This window comes from Symphalangus syndactylus, chromosome 13, assembly GCF_028878055.3.
Source record: "Symphalangus syndactylus isolate Jambi chromosome 13, NHGRI_mSymSyn1-v2.1_pri, whole genome shotgun sequence".
NCBI lineage: Eukaryota > Metazoa > Chordata > Mammalia > Primates > Hylobatidae > Symphalangus > Symphalangus syndactylus.
This window is the reverse complement of record NC_072435.2, coordinates 93,837,111-93,851,245: the sequence shown is the minus strand read 5'-3', so window position 1 is coordinate 93,851,245 and position 14,135 is coordinate 93,837,111. Positions and strand designations below refer to the sequence as shown.

General features: G+C 45.7%; 1 pseudogene; it reads left to right on the top strand.

Annotated features, from left to right (window-relative positions):
* The first annotated feature begins 963 nt into the window (after positions 1–963).
* On the top strand, positions 964–5,019 carry LOC129460588 (sodium/hydrogen exchanger 7-like; annotated as a pseudogene).
* Positions 5,020–14,135: the final 9,116 nt, after the last annotated feature.

Here is a 14,135-nt window from a genome sequence, read left to right as displayed (position 1 = left end):
ACTGTGGGCCGGGCATGGTGGCTTACACCTGTAATGCCAGCACTTTGGGAGGCCAAGTGCTCCACCAGAGGTCAGGAGTTCAAGACCAGCCTGGCCAACATGGTGAAACCCCGTCTCTACTAAAAATACAAAATTTAGCTGGGCATGGTGGCGCGTGCCTGTAATCCCAGCTACTTGGGAGGCTGAAGCAGGAGAATTACTTGAACCCAGGAGGGGGAGGTTGCAGTGAGCCGAGATGGCACCATTGCACTCCAGCCTGGGCAACAAGAGCAAAACTCCATCTCCATAACTAAAATAAAAAAAAAAAAAGATAAAGTGAGGTATAAAATTTTGTTATACCAGTTGCAAATACTTTATGTAATAATTCAGTTACTTCTCGACTATGTACCTTCTGTCATACGTGAATGCATTTGGCTCTCTGTTTTGTTAAGACAGCTTTCTCCCTCCAAGGTTTTAAATGTATTTTCCCACCTTTTTTCTGTTATTTTCTTTTTGAGACAGAGTTTCACTCTTTTTGCCCAGGCTGGAGTGCAATGGTGCCATCTCGGCTCACCGCAACCTCCGCTTCCAGGGTTCAAGTGATTCTCCTGCTTCAGCCTCCCGAGTAGCTAGGATTACAGGCGCCCGTCACCACACGCAGCTAATTTTTTTTTTTTTTTTTTTTGTATTTTCAGTGGAGACGGGGGTTTCCTCATGTTGGCCAGGCTGGTCTTGATATCCTGACCTCAGGTGATCCACCCGCTTCACTCTCCCAAAGTGCTAGGATTACAGGCGTGAGCCACTGCTCCCGGCCTTGGTTATTCTTCTAAACACTATATTTTAAATACAACTGGAGGCGCTGTTCTGGGCCCAGACCCAGCCCGGCGCGAGTAGGAGGAGGAGCTGCGGTGGCCGTGGCCACTCGGGCAGGTTGGCGGTGCTGCTGGTCCGCGGGCAGAGGAGGCGTGGGCGGCTCTGGAACCAATGTAGCCTGGTGACACGGCGCGCCCGGGCTCAGGTCGGGTTGCTCAGGCGCCCCCGTGGCGGATGCTGCTGCTGCTGCTGCTGCTGCTGCTGCTGCTGCCGCTGCTGCTAGGTCGGGGACTTCGAGTCACGGCCGCGGCCTCGGCCTCCTCCTCTGGGGCGGCGGTCGAGAACAGCAGCGCCATGGAGGAGCTGAGAAGGAGGCGGAGGAGAGCCACCGGCCAGACAGTGTGAGCCTGCTCACCTTCATCCTGCTGCTCACGCTCACCATCCTCACCATATGGCTCTTCAAGCACTGCCGGGTGCACTTTCTGCATGAGACCGAGCTGGCCATGGTCTGTGGGCTCATCGTTGGGGTGATCCTGAGGTATGGTACTCCCGGCACCAGGGGCCGTGACAAATCACTCAACTGCACTCAAGAAGATCGGGCCTTCAGCACTTTAGTAGTGGATGTCAGCGGGAAATTCTTCGAATACACTCAGAAAGGAGAAATCAGCCCTGGCAAGATCAACAGCGTAGAGCAGAATGACATGCTACGGAAGGTAACATTCGACCCAGAGGTATTTTTCAACATTCTTCTGCCTCCACTTATTTTCCGTGCTGGATACAGCTTAAAGAGACACTTTTTTAGAAATCTTGGGTCACGCCTTCTTGGGGACTGCTGTTTCATGCATCCGTGTTGGAAATCTCATGTATGGTATGGTGAAGCTCAGGAAGATTCTCTCAGATAAATTTTACTACACACATTGTCTCTTTTTTGGAGCAATCATCTCTGCCACTGACCCAGTGACTATGCTGGCGATGTTAATGAGTTGCATGCAGACATGGATCTTTATGTACTTCTGCTTGGAGAGAGCATCCTAAATGACGTTGTTGCGTTGTACTTTCCTCATCTATTGTTGCCAGCCAGCAGGACTGAACTTCAACTCACACCTTTGATGCTGCTGCCTTTTTAAAGTCAGTTGGCATTTTTCTAGGTATATTTAGTGGCTATTTTACCATGGGAGCTGTGACTGGTGTTGTGACTGCTTTAGTGACCAAGTTTACCAGACTGGACTGCTTCCCCCTGCTGGAGACGGCGCTCTTCTTCCTCATGTACTGGAGCGCGTTTCTCTTGGCAGAAGCCTGCGGATTTACAGGCGTTGTAGCTGTCCTTTCCTGTGGAATCACACAAGCTCATTACACCTACGATAATCTGTCGGTGGAATCAAGAAGTTGAAGCAAGCAGCTCTTTGAGGCAGAGAACTTCATCTTCTCCTGCATGGTCCTGGCGCTATTTACCTTCCAGAAGCACGTTTTCAGCCCTGTTTTCATCATTGGAGCTTTTGTTGCTGTCTTCCTGGGCAGAGCCGCCCATATCTACCCGCTCTCCTTCTTCCTCAGCTTGGGCAGAAGGCGTAAGATTGGCTGGAATTTTCAACACACAATGATGTTTTCAGGCCTCAGGGGAGCAATGGCATTTGCATTGGCCATCTGTGACACGGCATCCTGTGGTCGCCAGATGATGTTCACCACCACGCCTTTCATCGTGTACTTCACCATCTGGATCATTGGAGGAGGCACGACACCCATGTTGTCGTGGCTTAATATCAGAGTTGGCATCAAGGAGCCCTCCAAAGAGGACCGCAACGAACACCACTGGCAGTACTTCAGAGGTAGTGTTGACCCCGATCAAGATCCACCACCCAACAACGACAGCTTTCAAGTCTTATAAGGGGACAGCCCAGATTCTGCCAGAAGAAACCGGACAAAACAGGAGAGCACATGGATATTCAGGCTGTGGTACAGCTTTGATCACAATTACCTGAAGCCCATCCTCACACACAGTGGCTGCCCGCTAACCACCACTCTCCTGCCTGGTGGAGACACAGCGGCTCCCCACTAACCACCACTCTCCTGCCTGGTGTAGACACAGTGTCTCCCCGCAAACCACCACTCTCCCGCCTGGTGTAGCTTGCTAGCTCGATGTCTGACCAGTCCCCAGGTGTACGATAACCAAGAGCCACTGAGAGAGGGAAACTCTGATTCTATTTTGACTGGAGGCGACCTCACATTGACCTATGGGGACAGTACAGTGACTGCAAATGGCTTCTCAGGTTCCCACACTGCCTCCACGAGTCTGGAGGGCAGCCGGAGAATGAAGAGCAGCTCAGAGGAAGTGCTGGAGCGGGACCTGGGAATGGGAAACCGGAAGGTTTCGAGCCAGGGTACCCGCCTAGTGTTTCCTCTGGAAGATAATGTTTGACTTTCCCTGCAAACCCTGGCACGATGGGGTAGGCTCCCAATGGGGTGAGGATGGCTTCAAGCCCTAGTGTTGCTTGAGGTGGGGCAGTGCTAGATTGAACTAACTCTTCTATTTTATTGGGGTCTGAAGTTATTGTAACACTTAAAATTTAACTCACGATGCAGATGGTGAGGCAAAAGTGTCTCTAAATTCAGACAAACGTAGACCTATTTCTACTTTCTTCCGCAGAGTAGCGCGCTGTTTCAGAGTTAAACAAAAACATAGCATACTTTAATGGTCTCTTAATTCATTCACCTGCAGTGTCTGAACAAGGCAGGGCAGGTGCTGAGTTGGGGGCTTCCTCTTATGAGAGGCTGCATCTCAGTACACAGTGGTGCAAGTCAAGCTGACCATAGAAGTTAGGGGAGAACAGACTGGAAGAAAGATCAAGAAGGAAGGCAATTGACATTGGACCTCCAAGGATTATGGGAAACTCTTGTTAAATGGAACAGAAAACATGAAAAAATAATATGAGTGGAGATTCTGGCAACAAAGGCTATGTGACTGCAACCTCATATCGGGATTCCTGACTTTTATGCTACCTGTGTTTCTTCTAGACTGAAGATTTGAAAATACATCCATGAACATTTCAACATGGAACAAAGAATTATAGTTCCTTCTCTGGAGATGTCCATAAAGAAGTGTTATGATATGTTTAAAACCAGACTGGGTGCGGTGGCTCACTCCTGTAATCCCAGCACTTTGGGAGGCCGAGGCGGGCGGATCATCTGAGGTCAGGAGTTCGAGACCAGCCTGGCCAACATGGTGAAACCCCGTCTCTACTAAAAAATACAAATATTAGCCGGGCGTGGTGGCAGGCACCTTAATCCCAGCTACTTGGGAGGCAGAGGCAGGAGAATTGTTTGAACCCAGCGGGCTGAGGTTGCAGTGAGCCGAGATAAAGCCATTGCACTCAAACCTGGAGGACAAGAGTGAGGCTTCTCTCTCAAAAAACAAAAAAACAACAAAAACAAAAAACCAAAGGCAAATAGTGTTACACTGTTATTTTTTAGTTAATCTGAAGAAAGGAGGTATTTGGAAACTGATGATGGTATCACTGCAAAAAGCATTAAACTTTTGAGGGCTGCCATATGAGCTGACAGCCTAATAATCAATAAGACTGAGGTATCTACTGTGGGTTTAGAAATAACACCAAACTTTGTAGGATGCTATTATCTGGGGAAGAGAAGGCAGCAAGAAACCTACAAGGCAACAGGCTAGAATTCAGAGGGAAAGAAATCTCTATGCAAAAAATTAACTGCAAGAAATACAAGATAGTAGTCTCAAGACCGGGCAGAATTCTGAACTTTGAGCTGACGAATGCATGAGATTTCAGTGGCCACATGAGGGGTCAGAGGGAAGTCAATGGAATGTTAAGTATTTTCAACCCACTAGAAGGTCTTGTCTTCTATAAGTTTAAGAATTCAAGTATCTTTATGCCATTGAGTGCCGTGCAGAGAAGGGTCATTTTCCCTTTATCTGGGGAGGCTGCTGCACCAGCTTACCATGTGGGTGTGATTTGAAAGTTGGGTTTTCAGTTTGGGTTCTTTCTGGATGAGCTGTTCTGTCCGCCCACACCTGTAGTGCTGAAATACTGAAAGATCTCTCCGGAAAAGTTTGAGTTTCTCCCCATGTTTCTGTGCTTCAGCAATAGCATTTTTTTGGCAACCCAATTTCTAAAACATGCTTTCAATAATGTGGGCATTTTCTTATTATGGCAGAAAAAATAGTGTCCCAGTCTAGTCTACCCATAATGAAATCAGCCATTTAATCTTCTCAATTTGCATGTTTAATGGTTAATTTTAAAATAAGACATTGCTTCACACCTTTTTTGTTTTTTGAGATGGAGTCTTGCTCTTTCGCCCGGGCTAGAGTGCAGTGGTGCGACCTCGGCTCGCTGCAATCTCTGCACCCCCAGGTTCACGCGATTCTCCTGCCTCAGCCTCCTTAGTAGCTGGGATTGCAGGCACCCACCACCACGCCCGGCTAATTTTGTATTTTTAATAGAGATGGGGTTTTGCCATGTTGGCCAGGCTGGTCTCGAACTCCTGACCTCAGGTGATCCACCCGCCTTGGCCTCCCGAAGTGCTACGATTACAGGCATGAGCCACCACGCCCGGCCTGCATCATAACTTTGTGTTTGAATTGATAATTTGTGCAAATCAGGAAAATATATATTTAATTAAGTTGAGCCATATGAATTTGCTGATATTCAACCATTTTGTAAAAACAGGAGTGGCAATTTCATATGGTTCAATAAAATAAAATTGAGGCTGGGCACAGTGGCTTACACCCATAATCCCAACACTTTGGGAGGCCGAAGCAGGAGGTTCGCTTGAGCTCAGGAGTTTGAGACCAGACTGAGCAAAATGGCAGAACTCTGTCTCTACAAAAATACAAAAATAAGACAGGCATGGTGGCACATACCTTTAGTTTGGTTCTAGGTAATTGGGAGGCTGAGGTGGGAGGATTGCTTGAGCCCAAGAGGCAGAGGTTGAAGTGAGCCAAGATCATGCCACTGGAAACCAGTCTGGGCAACAGAGTGAGAACCTGTCTCAAACAAACAAACAAACAAACAAACTGGAATTTATTTTTTTGTATGGTATGAGAAAGGGATTTTTTTTTTTTTTTTTTGAGATGGAGTCTTACTCTGTTGCCTAGGCTGGAGTGCAGTGGCGCCATCTTGGCTCACTGCAACCTCTGCCTCCTTTCCTTTGTTCAAGGGATTCTCTTGTCTCAGCCTCCTGAGTAGCTGGGATTACAGGCACCGGCCACCACGCCCAGCTATTTTTTTTGTATTTTTAGTAGAGACAGGGTTTCACCATGTTGGCCACGCTGGTCTCAAACTCCTGACCTCAGGTGTTCTGCCCCCCTTGGCCTCCCAAAGTGCTGGGATCACAGGCCTGAGCCACTGCGCCCAGTCTGAGAAAGGGATTTTACTTTTTTTCTTCCAAATGGATAGCTCCTTGTCCCAACACTATCTATTAGTCTGTCATTTCCCGAGTGATTTTAAATGTCTCCGTTAACATATACTAAGATTACACACACACACACACAAATGGACACACATATATATGTGTGTGTGTGTGTATATATTTTTCTGGACTTTTTAATTCTATTCTATTGATCTATTGGTCTATTTTTGACAGTACTATTTCAATGATTGTGACTTTACAACATCTGGTAAAGTTCTTTCTCTAATGAATCTTAACTTTTTTTGGCACAACTCATAGATGAACTTTAAAATTAACTTGCCAATTCTATAAAATATGCTGTTGGAATTTTGATAAAATTATATTACATTTATTATTTAATTTGGGGGCATAATATCTGTATACTATTGAGTCTTTTCATCTAGAAATATCTTTTATGGCCTTCATTAAAATTATATGGTTATCCTCAACAATTTTCTTTTCTTTTTTTTTGAGACAGGGTCTCACTCTGTCACCCAGGCTGGAGTGGAGTGGCACAATTTCTGCTCACTCAACTTCCTAGGCCCAGGTGATCCTCCCACTTCAGCCTCTCAAGTAGCTGGGACTACAGGCATGTGCCACCACACCTGGCTGATTTTTTGTAGAGACTGGGTTTCGCTACGTTGCCCAGGCTATTCTTGAACTCCTGGACTCAGGTGATCTGCCCACGTCAGCCTCCCAAAGTGCTAGGGTTACAGGCATGAGCTACCATGCCTGGCAACAGCTTTCATATTTTTAAGTTTTTTTCCTAGGTAACCCAAGGTCTATTGAAATTGCATATAGCTTTCTTTTCTATTACATATTTAAATAGATTTTTTCTGATTTTAGGAAAGCTGTAGATTTTTATATGTTAATCTTATTTCCTTTCCGAAAGTTTTTATTAGTCCATGTAGATTATATGTGATTCACTGGATTTTCTAGGTATAAATCTACCTTGCCAATATTCATACTTTTTTCTTTTTTTTCTGGTATTTTTACATTGCCCGGTAACTCTAGGAAAATGTCTACTATTGATGATAAAAGTAGGCATCATTATGTGTTGTTTCTGAGTTCTGTGGAGATGTGGTCTAATGTTTTGTTCTTCAGAATAATGTTTGGAGATTGGCAAAATATTGATTATTGTCAAAGATGAGTGACAGGTCCATAGAGGTCATTAATCTATTTTCTCTATGCTTGTGTATGTTTGAAAATTTCCATAATAAAACAGTTAAATTCTACAAAGAGTCAAATTTAAAAAAAAGAACAAGACTTGTTTTTTTTTTTTTTTTTTTTTTTTTTTGAGATGGAGTCTTGCTCTGTCGCCCAGGCTGGAGGGCAGTGGTGCGATCTCGGCTCACTGCAAGCTCCGCCTCCCAGGTTCATGCCATTCTCCTGCCTCAGCCTCTCCAAGTAGCTGGGACTACAGGCGTGCGCCACCACGCCCAGCTAATTTTTTGTATTTTTAGTAGAGACGGGGTTTCACCATGTTAACCAGGATGGTCTCGATCTCCTGACCTCGTGATCCGCCCGCCTCGGCCTACCAAAGTGCTGGGATTACAGGCTTGAGCCACCGCGCCCGGCCGAAAGACTTGTTTTAGGTTTTTGTTAGAAACCCCTTTTCAGGCCGGGTGTGGTGGCTCACACCTGTAATCCCAGCACTTTGGGAGGCTGAGGTGGGCAGGAGTTTGAGACCAGCCTGGCCAACATTGTGAAACCTTGTCTCTACTAAAAATACAAAAACTAGCTGGGCGTGGTGGTGGGCATCTGTAATCCCAGCTACTTGGGAGGCTGAGGCAGGAGAATTGCTTGCATCTGGAAGGTGGAGGTTGCAGTGAGCTGAAATCATACCATTGCACTCCAGTCTGGGTGACAGAGTGAGACTCTATCTAAAAAAAAAAAAAAGAAAATGTCTTTTCCTAGTTTATTGTAAATTATTTTATTAGAAATGGATGGAGAATTAATTGCATCATCAGAAAAATATCTTTTAAAAGAAAAGGTATCACAGGAGCCATCCATCTCAGAAAAGCAAGGAAAATAATATGAGACTTTCAATATTAAAAGTGACCAAATATTTAGATTTGCTTCTCTCTCTTTCTTTTCATTAACTGACAGCTTACAATTAGAGGAGAGGTGACTCTAGGGCCTAGCATATTGCTGAAAACACAGAAGGGAATAAATAAATTATGTATCATCAGAGGTTTTTATTGGGGAGAGAGCTGTAGGTAATTCTTGCACCACACAGATCCTCCCTCCAGGACTGAAGGACTTACCCCTCCAGCTGCTGGGATTATAGTTGGCTGACACTCTCCAGCAGCTGGCAGTTTCCAGGAACTGCCTGTGGCTGAGGAGAACCACCTTACTCAAAGTTCTACCCTCCTCCTAGGGGCAGCTGCATCCAGTGACTGGCCTATGTGGAGGTATAAATCCATCTTGCCAATATTCATACTTATTTACATAATTTACAATATTCATACTTAAAGATTCTGTGCCCTTACCCAACTCAGGATAGGCTAAAGGAACTAGCCCAGCTTGGCCGGATGCAGTGGCTCACGCCTGTAATCATAGCACTTTGGGAGGCCGAGGCGGGCAGATCACGAGGTCAGGAGATCGAGACCATCCTGGCTAACACAGTGAAAACCCACTACAAAAAAATTAGCAGGGCATGGTGGCGGGTGCCTGTAGTCCCAGCTACTTGGGAGGCTGAGGCAGAAGAATGGCATGAACCTGGGAGGCGGAGCTTGCAGTGAGCCGAGATCACGCCACTGCACTCCAGCCTGGGTGACAGCAAGACTCCATCTCAAAAAAAAAAAAAAAAAAAGAAAAAAAGAACTAGCTCAGCTTCAGAGCGCCCTGTGGGGTGGCTGAGGCCTTGGGGTTTCCAGATAAAATAAATACAGGATGCTCAGTTACATTTGAATTTCAGGTAAATAATTTTTTTGATATTTATAGGTTCTAAATATTGCATGGGACATTTATTATTATTATTTTTGCTGTTTATCTAACATTCTTTTTTTTTTTTTTTTTTTTTAGACAGAGCCTCACTTTGTCTCCAGGCTGGAGTGCAGTGGCACTATTTCAGCTCACTGAAACCTCCACCTTCTGGGTTCAAGCGATTCTCATGCATCAGCCTCCCGAGTTGCTGGGATTACAGGCACGAGCCACCACACCCAGCTAATTTTTGTATTTTTAGTAGAGACAGGGTTTCACCATGTTGGCCAGGATGGTCTTGATCTCCTGACCTCATGATCCGCCCGCCTCGGCCTCCCAAAGTGCTGGGATTACAGGCGTGAGCCACTGTGCCCGGTCTTTTTTTTTTTTTTTTTTTTTTTGAGACAAGTTCTCACCCTGTCACTGAGGCTGGAGTGCAGTGGCACAATCACAGCTCACTGCAGCCTTGACCTCCCAGGGCTCAAGTGATCCTCCCACCTCAGCCTCCTGTGAAGCTGGGACTACAGGTGCATGCCACCATGCCTGGCTAATTTTTTGTAGAGATGGAGTTTTATCATGTTGCCCAGGCTGGTCTCAAACTCCTGGACTCAAGTTATCTGCTCACCTTGGCCTCCCAAAGTGCTGGGATTATAGGCATGAGCCACTTTTCCCCACCTTACAGATTTAAGTGAGTGTCCTGTATATTTATTTGCTAAATCTGGCAGTCCTGTGAGGCTTTGTTGTGTTTGCATTGCAGCCTACCTTCTTCCTGTGTGCTATGGGCTGAATTGTGTCCTCCCAAATTTCACTGATGGAAGTCCTAACCCCCAATGTGATGGTATTGGGAAGTGGGGGTCTTTGAGGAGGTAATTAGGCTTAGACGGGGTTGTGAGAGTGGGACCCTAATGATGGGATTAGTGTCTTTATAAAAAGAGAAGGAGAGAGTAATATTCTTTTCTTTTTTTTTTTTTTTTTTTGAGATAGAGTTTCACTCTGTTGCCCAGGCTGGAGTGCAATGGTGCCATCTCAGCTCACTGCAACATTTGCCTCCTGGATTCAAATGATTTTCCCACCTCAGTCTCCTGAGTAGCTGGGATTACAGGCATGAGCCACCATGCCTGCTTTATTTTTGTATTTTAGGTAAAGACAGTGTTTCACTGTGTTGGCCAGGCTGGTCTCAAACTCCTGATCTCAGGTGATCTGTCCGCCTTGGCCTTCCAAAGTGCTGGGATCACAGGTGTGAGCCACTGTGCCTGGCCTGAGAGTGATATTCTTTCTCTGCCATGTGAGGATCTAGTGAGAAGCTGGCGGCTGCAATCCAGGAAGGGGACCCTCATCAGGAACTGACTTGGTTAGAACCTTGATCATGGACTTCCCAGCCTCTAGAACTGTGGGAAATAAATGTTTGCCGTTTAAGCCACTGTGGTTCTTTGTTATGACAACTTGAGTGAGCAGACTAAGACACTGTAATCCTGCTTCCTTCCATTATCCCACAGGTGTTGATTCTGAGAGCAATTCCCAACCAACTTCCTTTATGTGAAAATATGAAACCAGGGAAAGCGGTCTCCCATTAACCACTGAGTTGTATAGGATAAAAGCAGCTCTGTTCATATGATCGATGCAAATCATCATGGATAAACCTGGTGCAAAATAGGCTGAGGCCTTCACAAAGATGGATTCTGTCTCTTTTGCCTCCTTTCTCTTCCCACCCTCTAAGTGAAGAGTTTCTTCAGGATTTATGCTTGTCTTTCTTCTTGTTGTGATATATGTGATCTGCTTTGTCATATATCTGGCCCTTACTTAATGCTTTGTGGACATGACCTTCAAGTCAACATTTCGCCTTGACTCTCTCCTGAGCTCCAGTTCTGTGTTTCCAGCAGTCTTTTCTTCTATACCTTGATTTTCTGAAAGTACCTGACATACCATATGTCCTTGCCTTACACTCTTGCTTGACTATGAACAAATTTTCATTCAAGTTGCCAAGAAATGAGGGGGTATGTTGTGAAATGAATGTGCCTGGGAACCTGGTGAAAGTGGACATCAAGCCTTTAAGAAGAGCAGGAACTGGGGAATGGAGCAGGATCCAAATGGCCTCTATTTTAAATTCTAGAATTACCTGTTTCTTGAATGCTTACTATGTGCCAGGTAAGGAGGGAATCCCAAAATACCCAGTTATAGGACCTCAGTTCCACTCTAGTGCTGTGCTGTTGGTGAGACTCACTTTCTGCATGTCTGCTTCCTCATGTCTTAGCTGCTAGCTTAGGTCTTCCCTCTCTCTCACAGCTTCTGCACCTTCATTTTACTTATGCTTATGGTTCTTAAGTTCATGACGCTTTTTTTTGGAGAATGGAGTCTCAATCTGTCACCCAGGCTGGAGTGCAGCGGTATGATCTTGGCTCACTGCAACCTTCACCTCCCAAGTTCAAGTGATTCTCTTGCCTCAGACTCCTGAGTCCTGAGTAACTGGGACTACAGGCATGCACCGCTATGCCCAGCTAATTTTTTTTTTTTTTTTGTAGTAGAGACAGGGTTTTACCATGTTGGCCAGGCTGATCTTGAACTCCTGACCTCAAGTATCCTCCTGCCTTAGCCTCCCAAAGTGCTGGGAATACAGATGTGAGCCACTGCACCCAGCCCATGATCCTTCTCAATATCTTTTCTGGGTTATCTACACTTGATAGCTTCATTTCCTTGCTTTTTTTCCTCCTCAAGTTCCTGAGACAGGTAATCTGATTGGCTGTGCTATTTTTTTTTTTTTTTTTTTTTTTTTGAGACGGAGTCTTGCTGTCGCCCAGGCTGGAGTGCAGTGGCCCGACCTCGGCTCACTGCAAGCTCCACCTCCCGGGTTCACGCCATTCTCCTGCCTCAGCCTCCCGAGTAGCTGGGACTACAGGCGCCCGCCACCGCGCCCAGCTAATTTTTTTTGTATTTTTAGTAGAGACGGGGTTTCAATGTGGTCTCGATCTCCTGACCTCGTGATCCACCCGCCTCGGCCTCCCAAAGTGCTAGGATTACAGGCGTGAGCCACTGCGCCCGGCCGGCTGTGCTATGTTTTTGAACTAGGGAAATGCCGAGGTTTCTAGTCAACCTAGAGGCTGGCTGCCTTTAGGTCAGGGGTCCACACTTGCTCGCCCAGTTGTGGCTGGAGGGATTATGTGGCTCCTGAGAACTGCCCTTACTACTTCAGCAGGGCCAGCGGCTGGGCAGCGCAATGGCCGGCATGCCCAATACAGTCCCAAAGTCCAATCTCTTTCCTTCCCATTTCTGTTAAAGGAACAACCATCTTGCCTTCTGTTTGGATAAAAAACCCTGGCCTCATATTTGAATCTATCTTTCCACTTAATATTCAGTTCCAACCTCCGCCAAATCATATTGACTCTTCGTAGGCTATCTTAGTAAGCTCAGGCTGCTATAAGTAAATATCATAGCCTGGGTGGCTTCAACAACAGAAATTGATTTCTTACAGTTCCATAGAACAAAGACTATAACCTATTCTCTTCTTTCGATTTTCACCTTCACTGTCCAAATCTGGAAACTCCTCATTTCTTTCTCAGACCCACGTAACAGCCTCTTACCTTGTTTTTCCTTATCCTGTTAATTTCACATCCTACTTTCAGATTGACTTTTGACTTTCTTTTTCTTTTCTTCCTTTTCCTTTTTTTTTTTTGAGATGGAATCTCCCTCTGTTGCCTAGGCTGGAGTGCAGTGGGGTGATCTCGGCTCACTGCAACCTCCACCTCCTGGGCTCAAGTGATTCTCCTGCCTCAGCCTCCCGAGTAGCTGGGATTACAGGTGCCCGCCACCACACCAGGCTAATTTTTTAATTTTTAGTAGAGAAGGGGTTTCACCATGTTGGCTAGCCTGATCTCGAACTCCTGACCTCAAGTGATCCACCCTCCTTGGCCTCCCAAATTTCTGGGATTACAGGCGTAAGCCATGGTGCGGGGCCCAGGTTGATTTTCTTGAAGTTCACCTCTGCTGATGCTACCCTACTGCTCAAATAACTTCAGTAGCTTTCTGCTGTTCATGGAATAAAGTCTGAATGTCTTTGCTTGGAATTTGAGGCCCTTCATGATCCAGGCCCACTAGATACTTTCAATATATTCTCCATTAGTTTTTTGACTCTTGTGTTTCTCAAAGTGTAGTCCTCAGGACTCCGAACCTAGATTTACCTGAGTGCTTTTGAAAGTGCAGGTTCCTCCTGAACCTGCAGAACCCCCAGCTACTCGGGAGGCTGAGGCAGGAGAATCCTTTGATCCCCGGAGGCAGAGGCTTCAGTGAGCTGAGATTGTGCCACTGCACTCCAGTCTGGGCGACAGAGGGAGATTCTGTCTCAAAAAAAGAAAAGAAAAAAAAAAAGAAAAGAAAATCGTCCCTAGAAACAGTGAATATTACCTATTACCTCTGAGGGTGGGGCCTAGGAATCTATATGGCAAACAGGAATGCCAGGTGATTCTTCTGCATATTGAACTTCAGAAGTGCCCAATATAGTCAGTGAGGAAATGGAGAGTCCTCATTCTTGTAATGCTCTGAAAGGAGAGGTTGGGAGTATTTTTTTCTGGGATCATGAAGGAGTTAGGCTTTTCTGGCTGCCTCTTTGTCATGGAAAGTGGCTAGTGGTTCTGATTCCTTAAGGCAGTGATTTTCAAGCTGTGCTCAGAGGAGCACTCAAGAGACCCCAAAGGAGGCGAGGGGGATGCTGAGTGGATGGACTCCACAACTCACAGTTCTCCCCTTTCACTAAAAGAACTCCACTTTGATCTGTTTTATAGTTTGAGGTTCTAAGATTATATTTGAAAGAAATATTCTGCTTTAAGTTTTCCTAAAGGTCTCTGTTGTGGTTTAAATTACAGCTTTTCTCGGACTTCCAACTTTCAGATCATTTGAGAAGCAAATGCAGTGTTTATTCCATGCAGATGGAGATTGTAAATTATCGTTATTATTGATAAAGCCAAACTAGGGATTATAGCCTGGACCTATGGCAGCAATTGGGCTTCTCAATAATATCC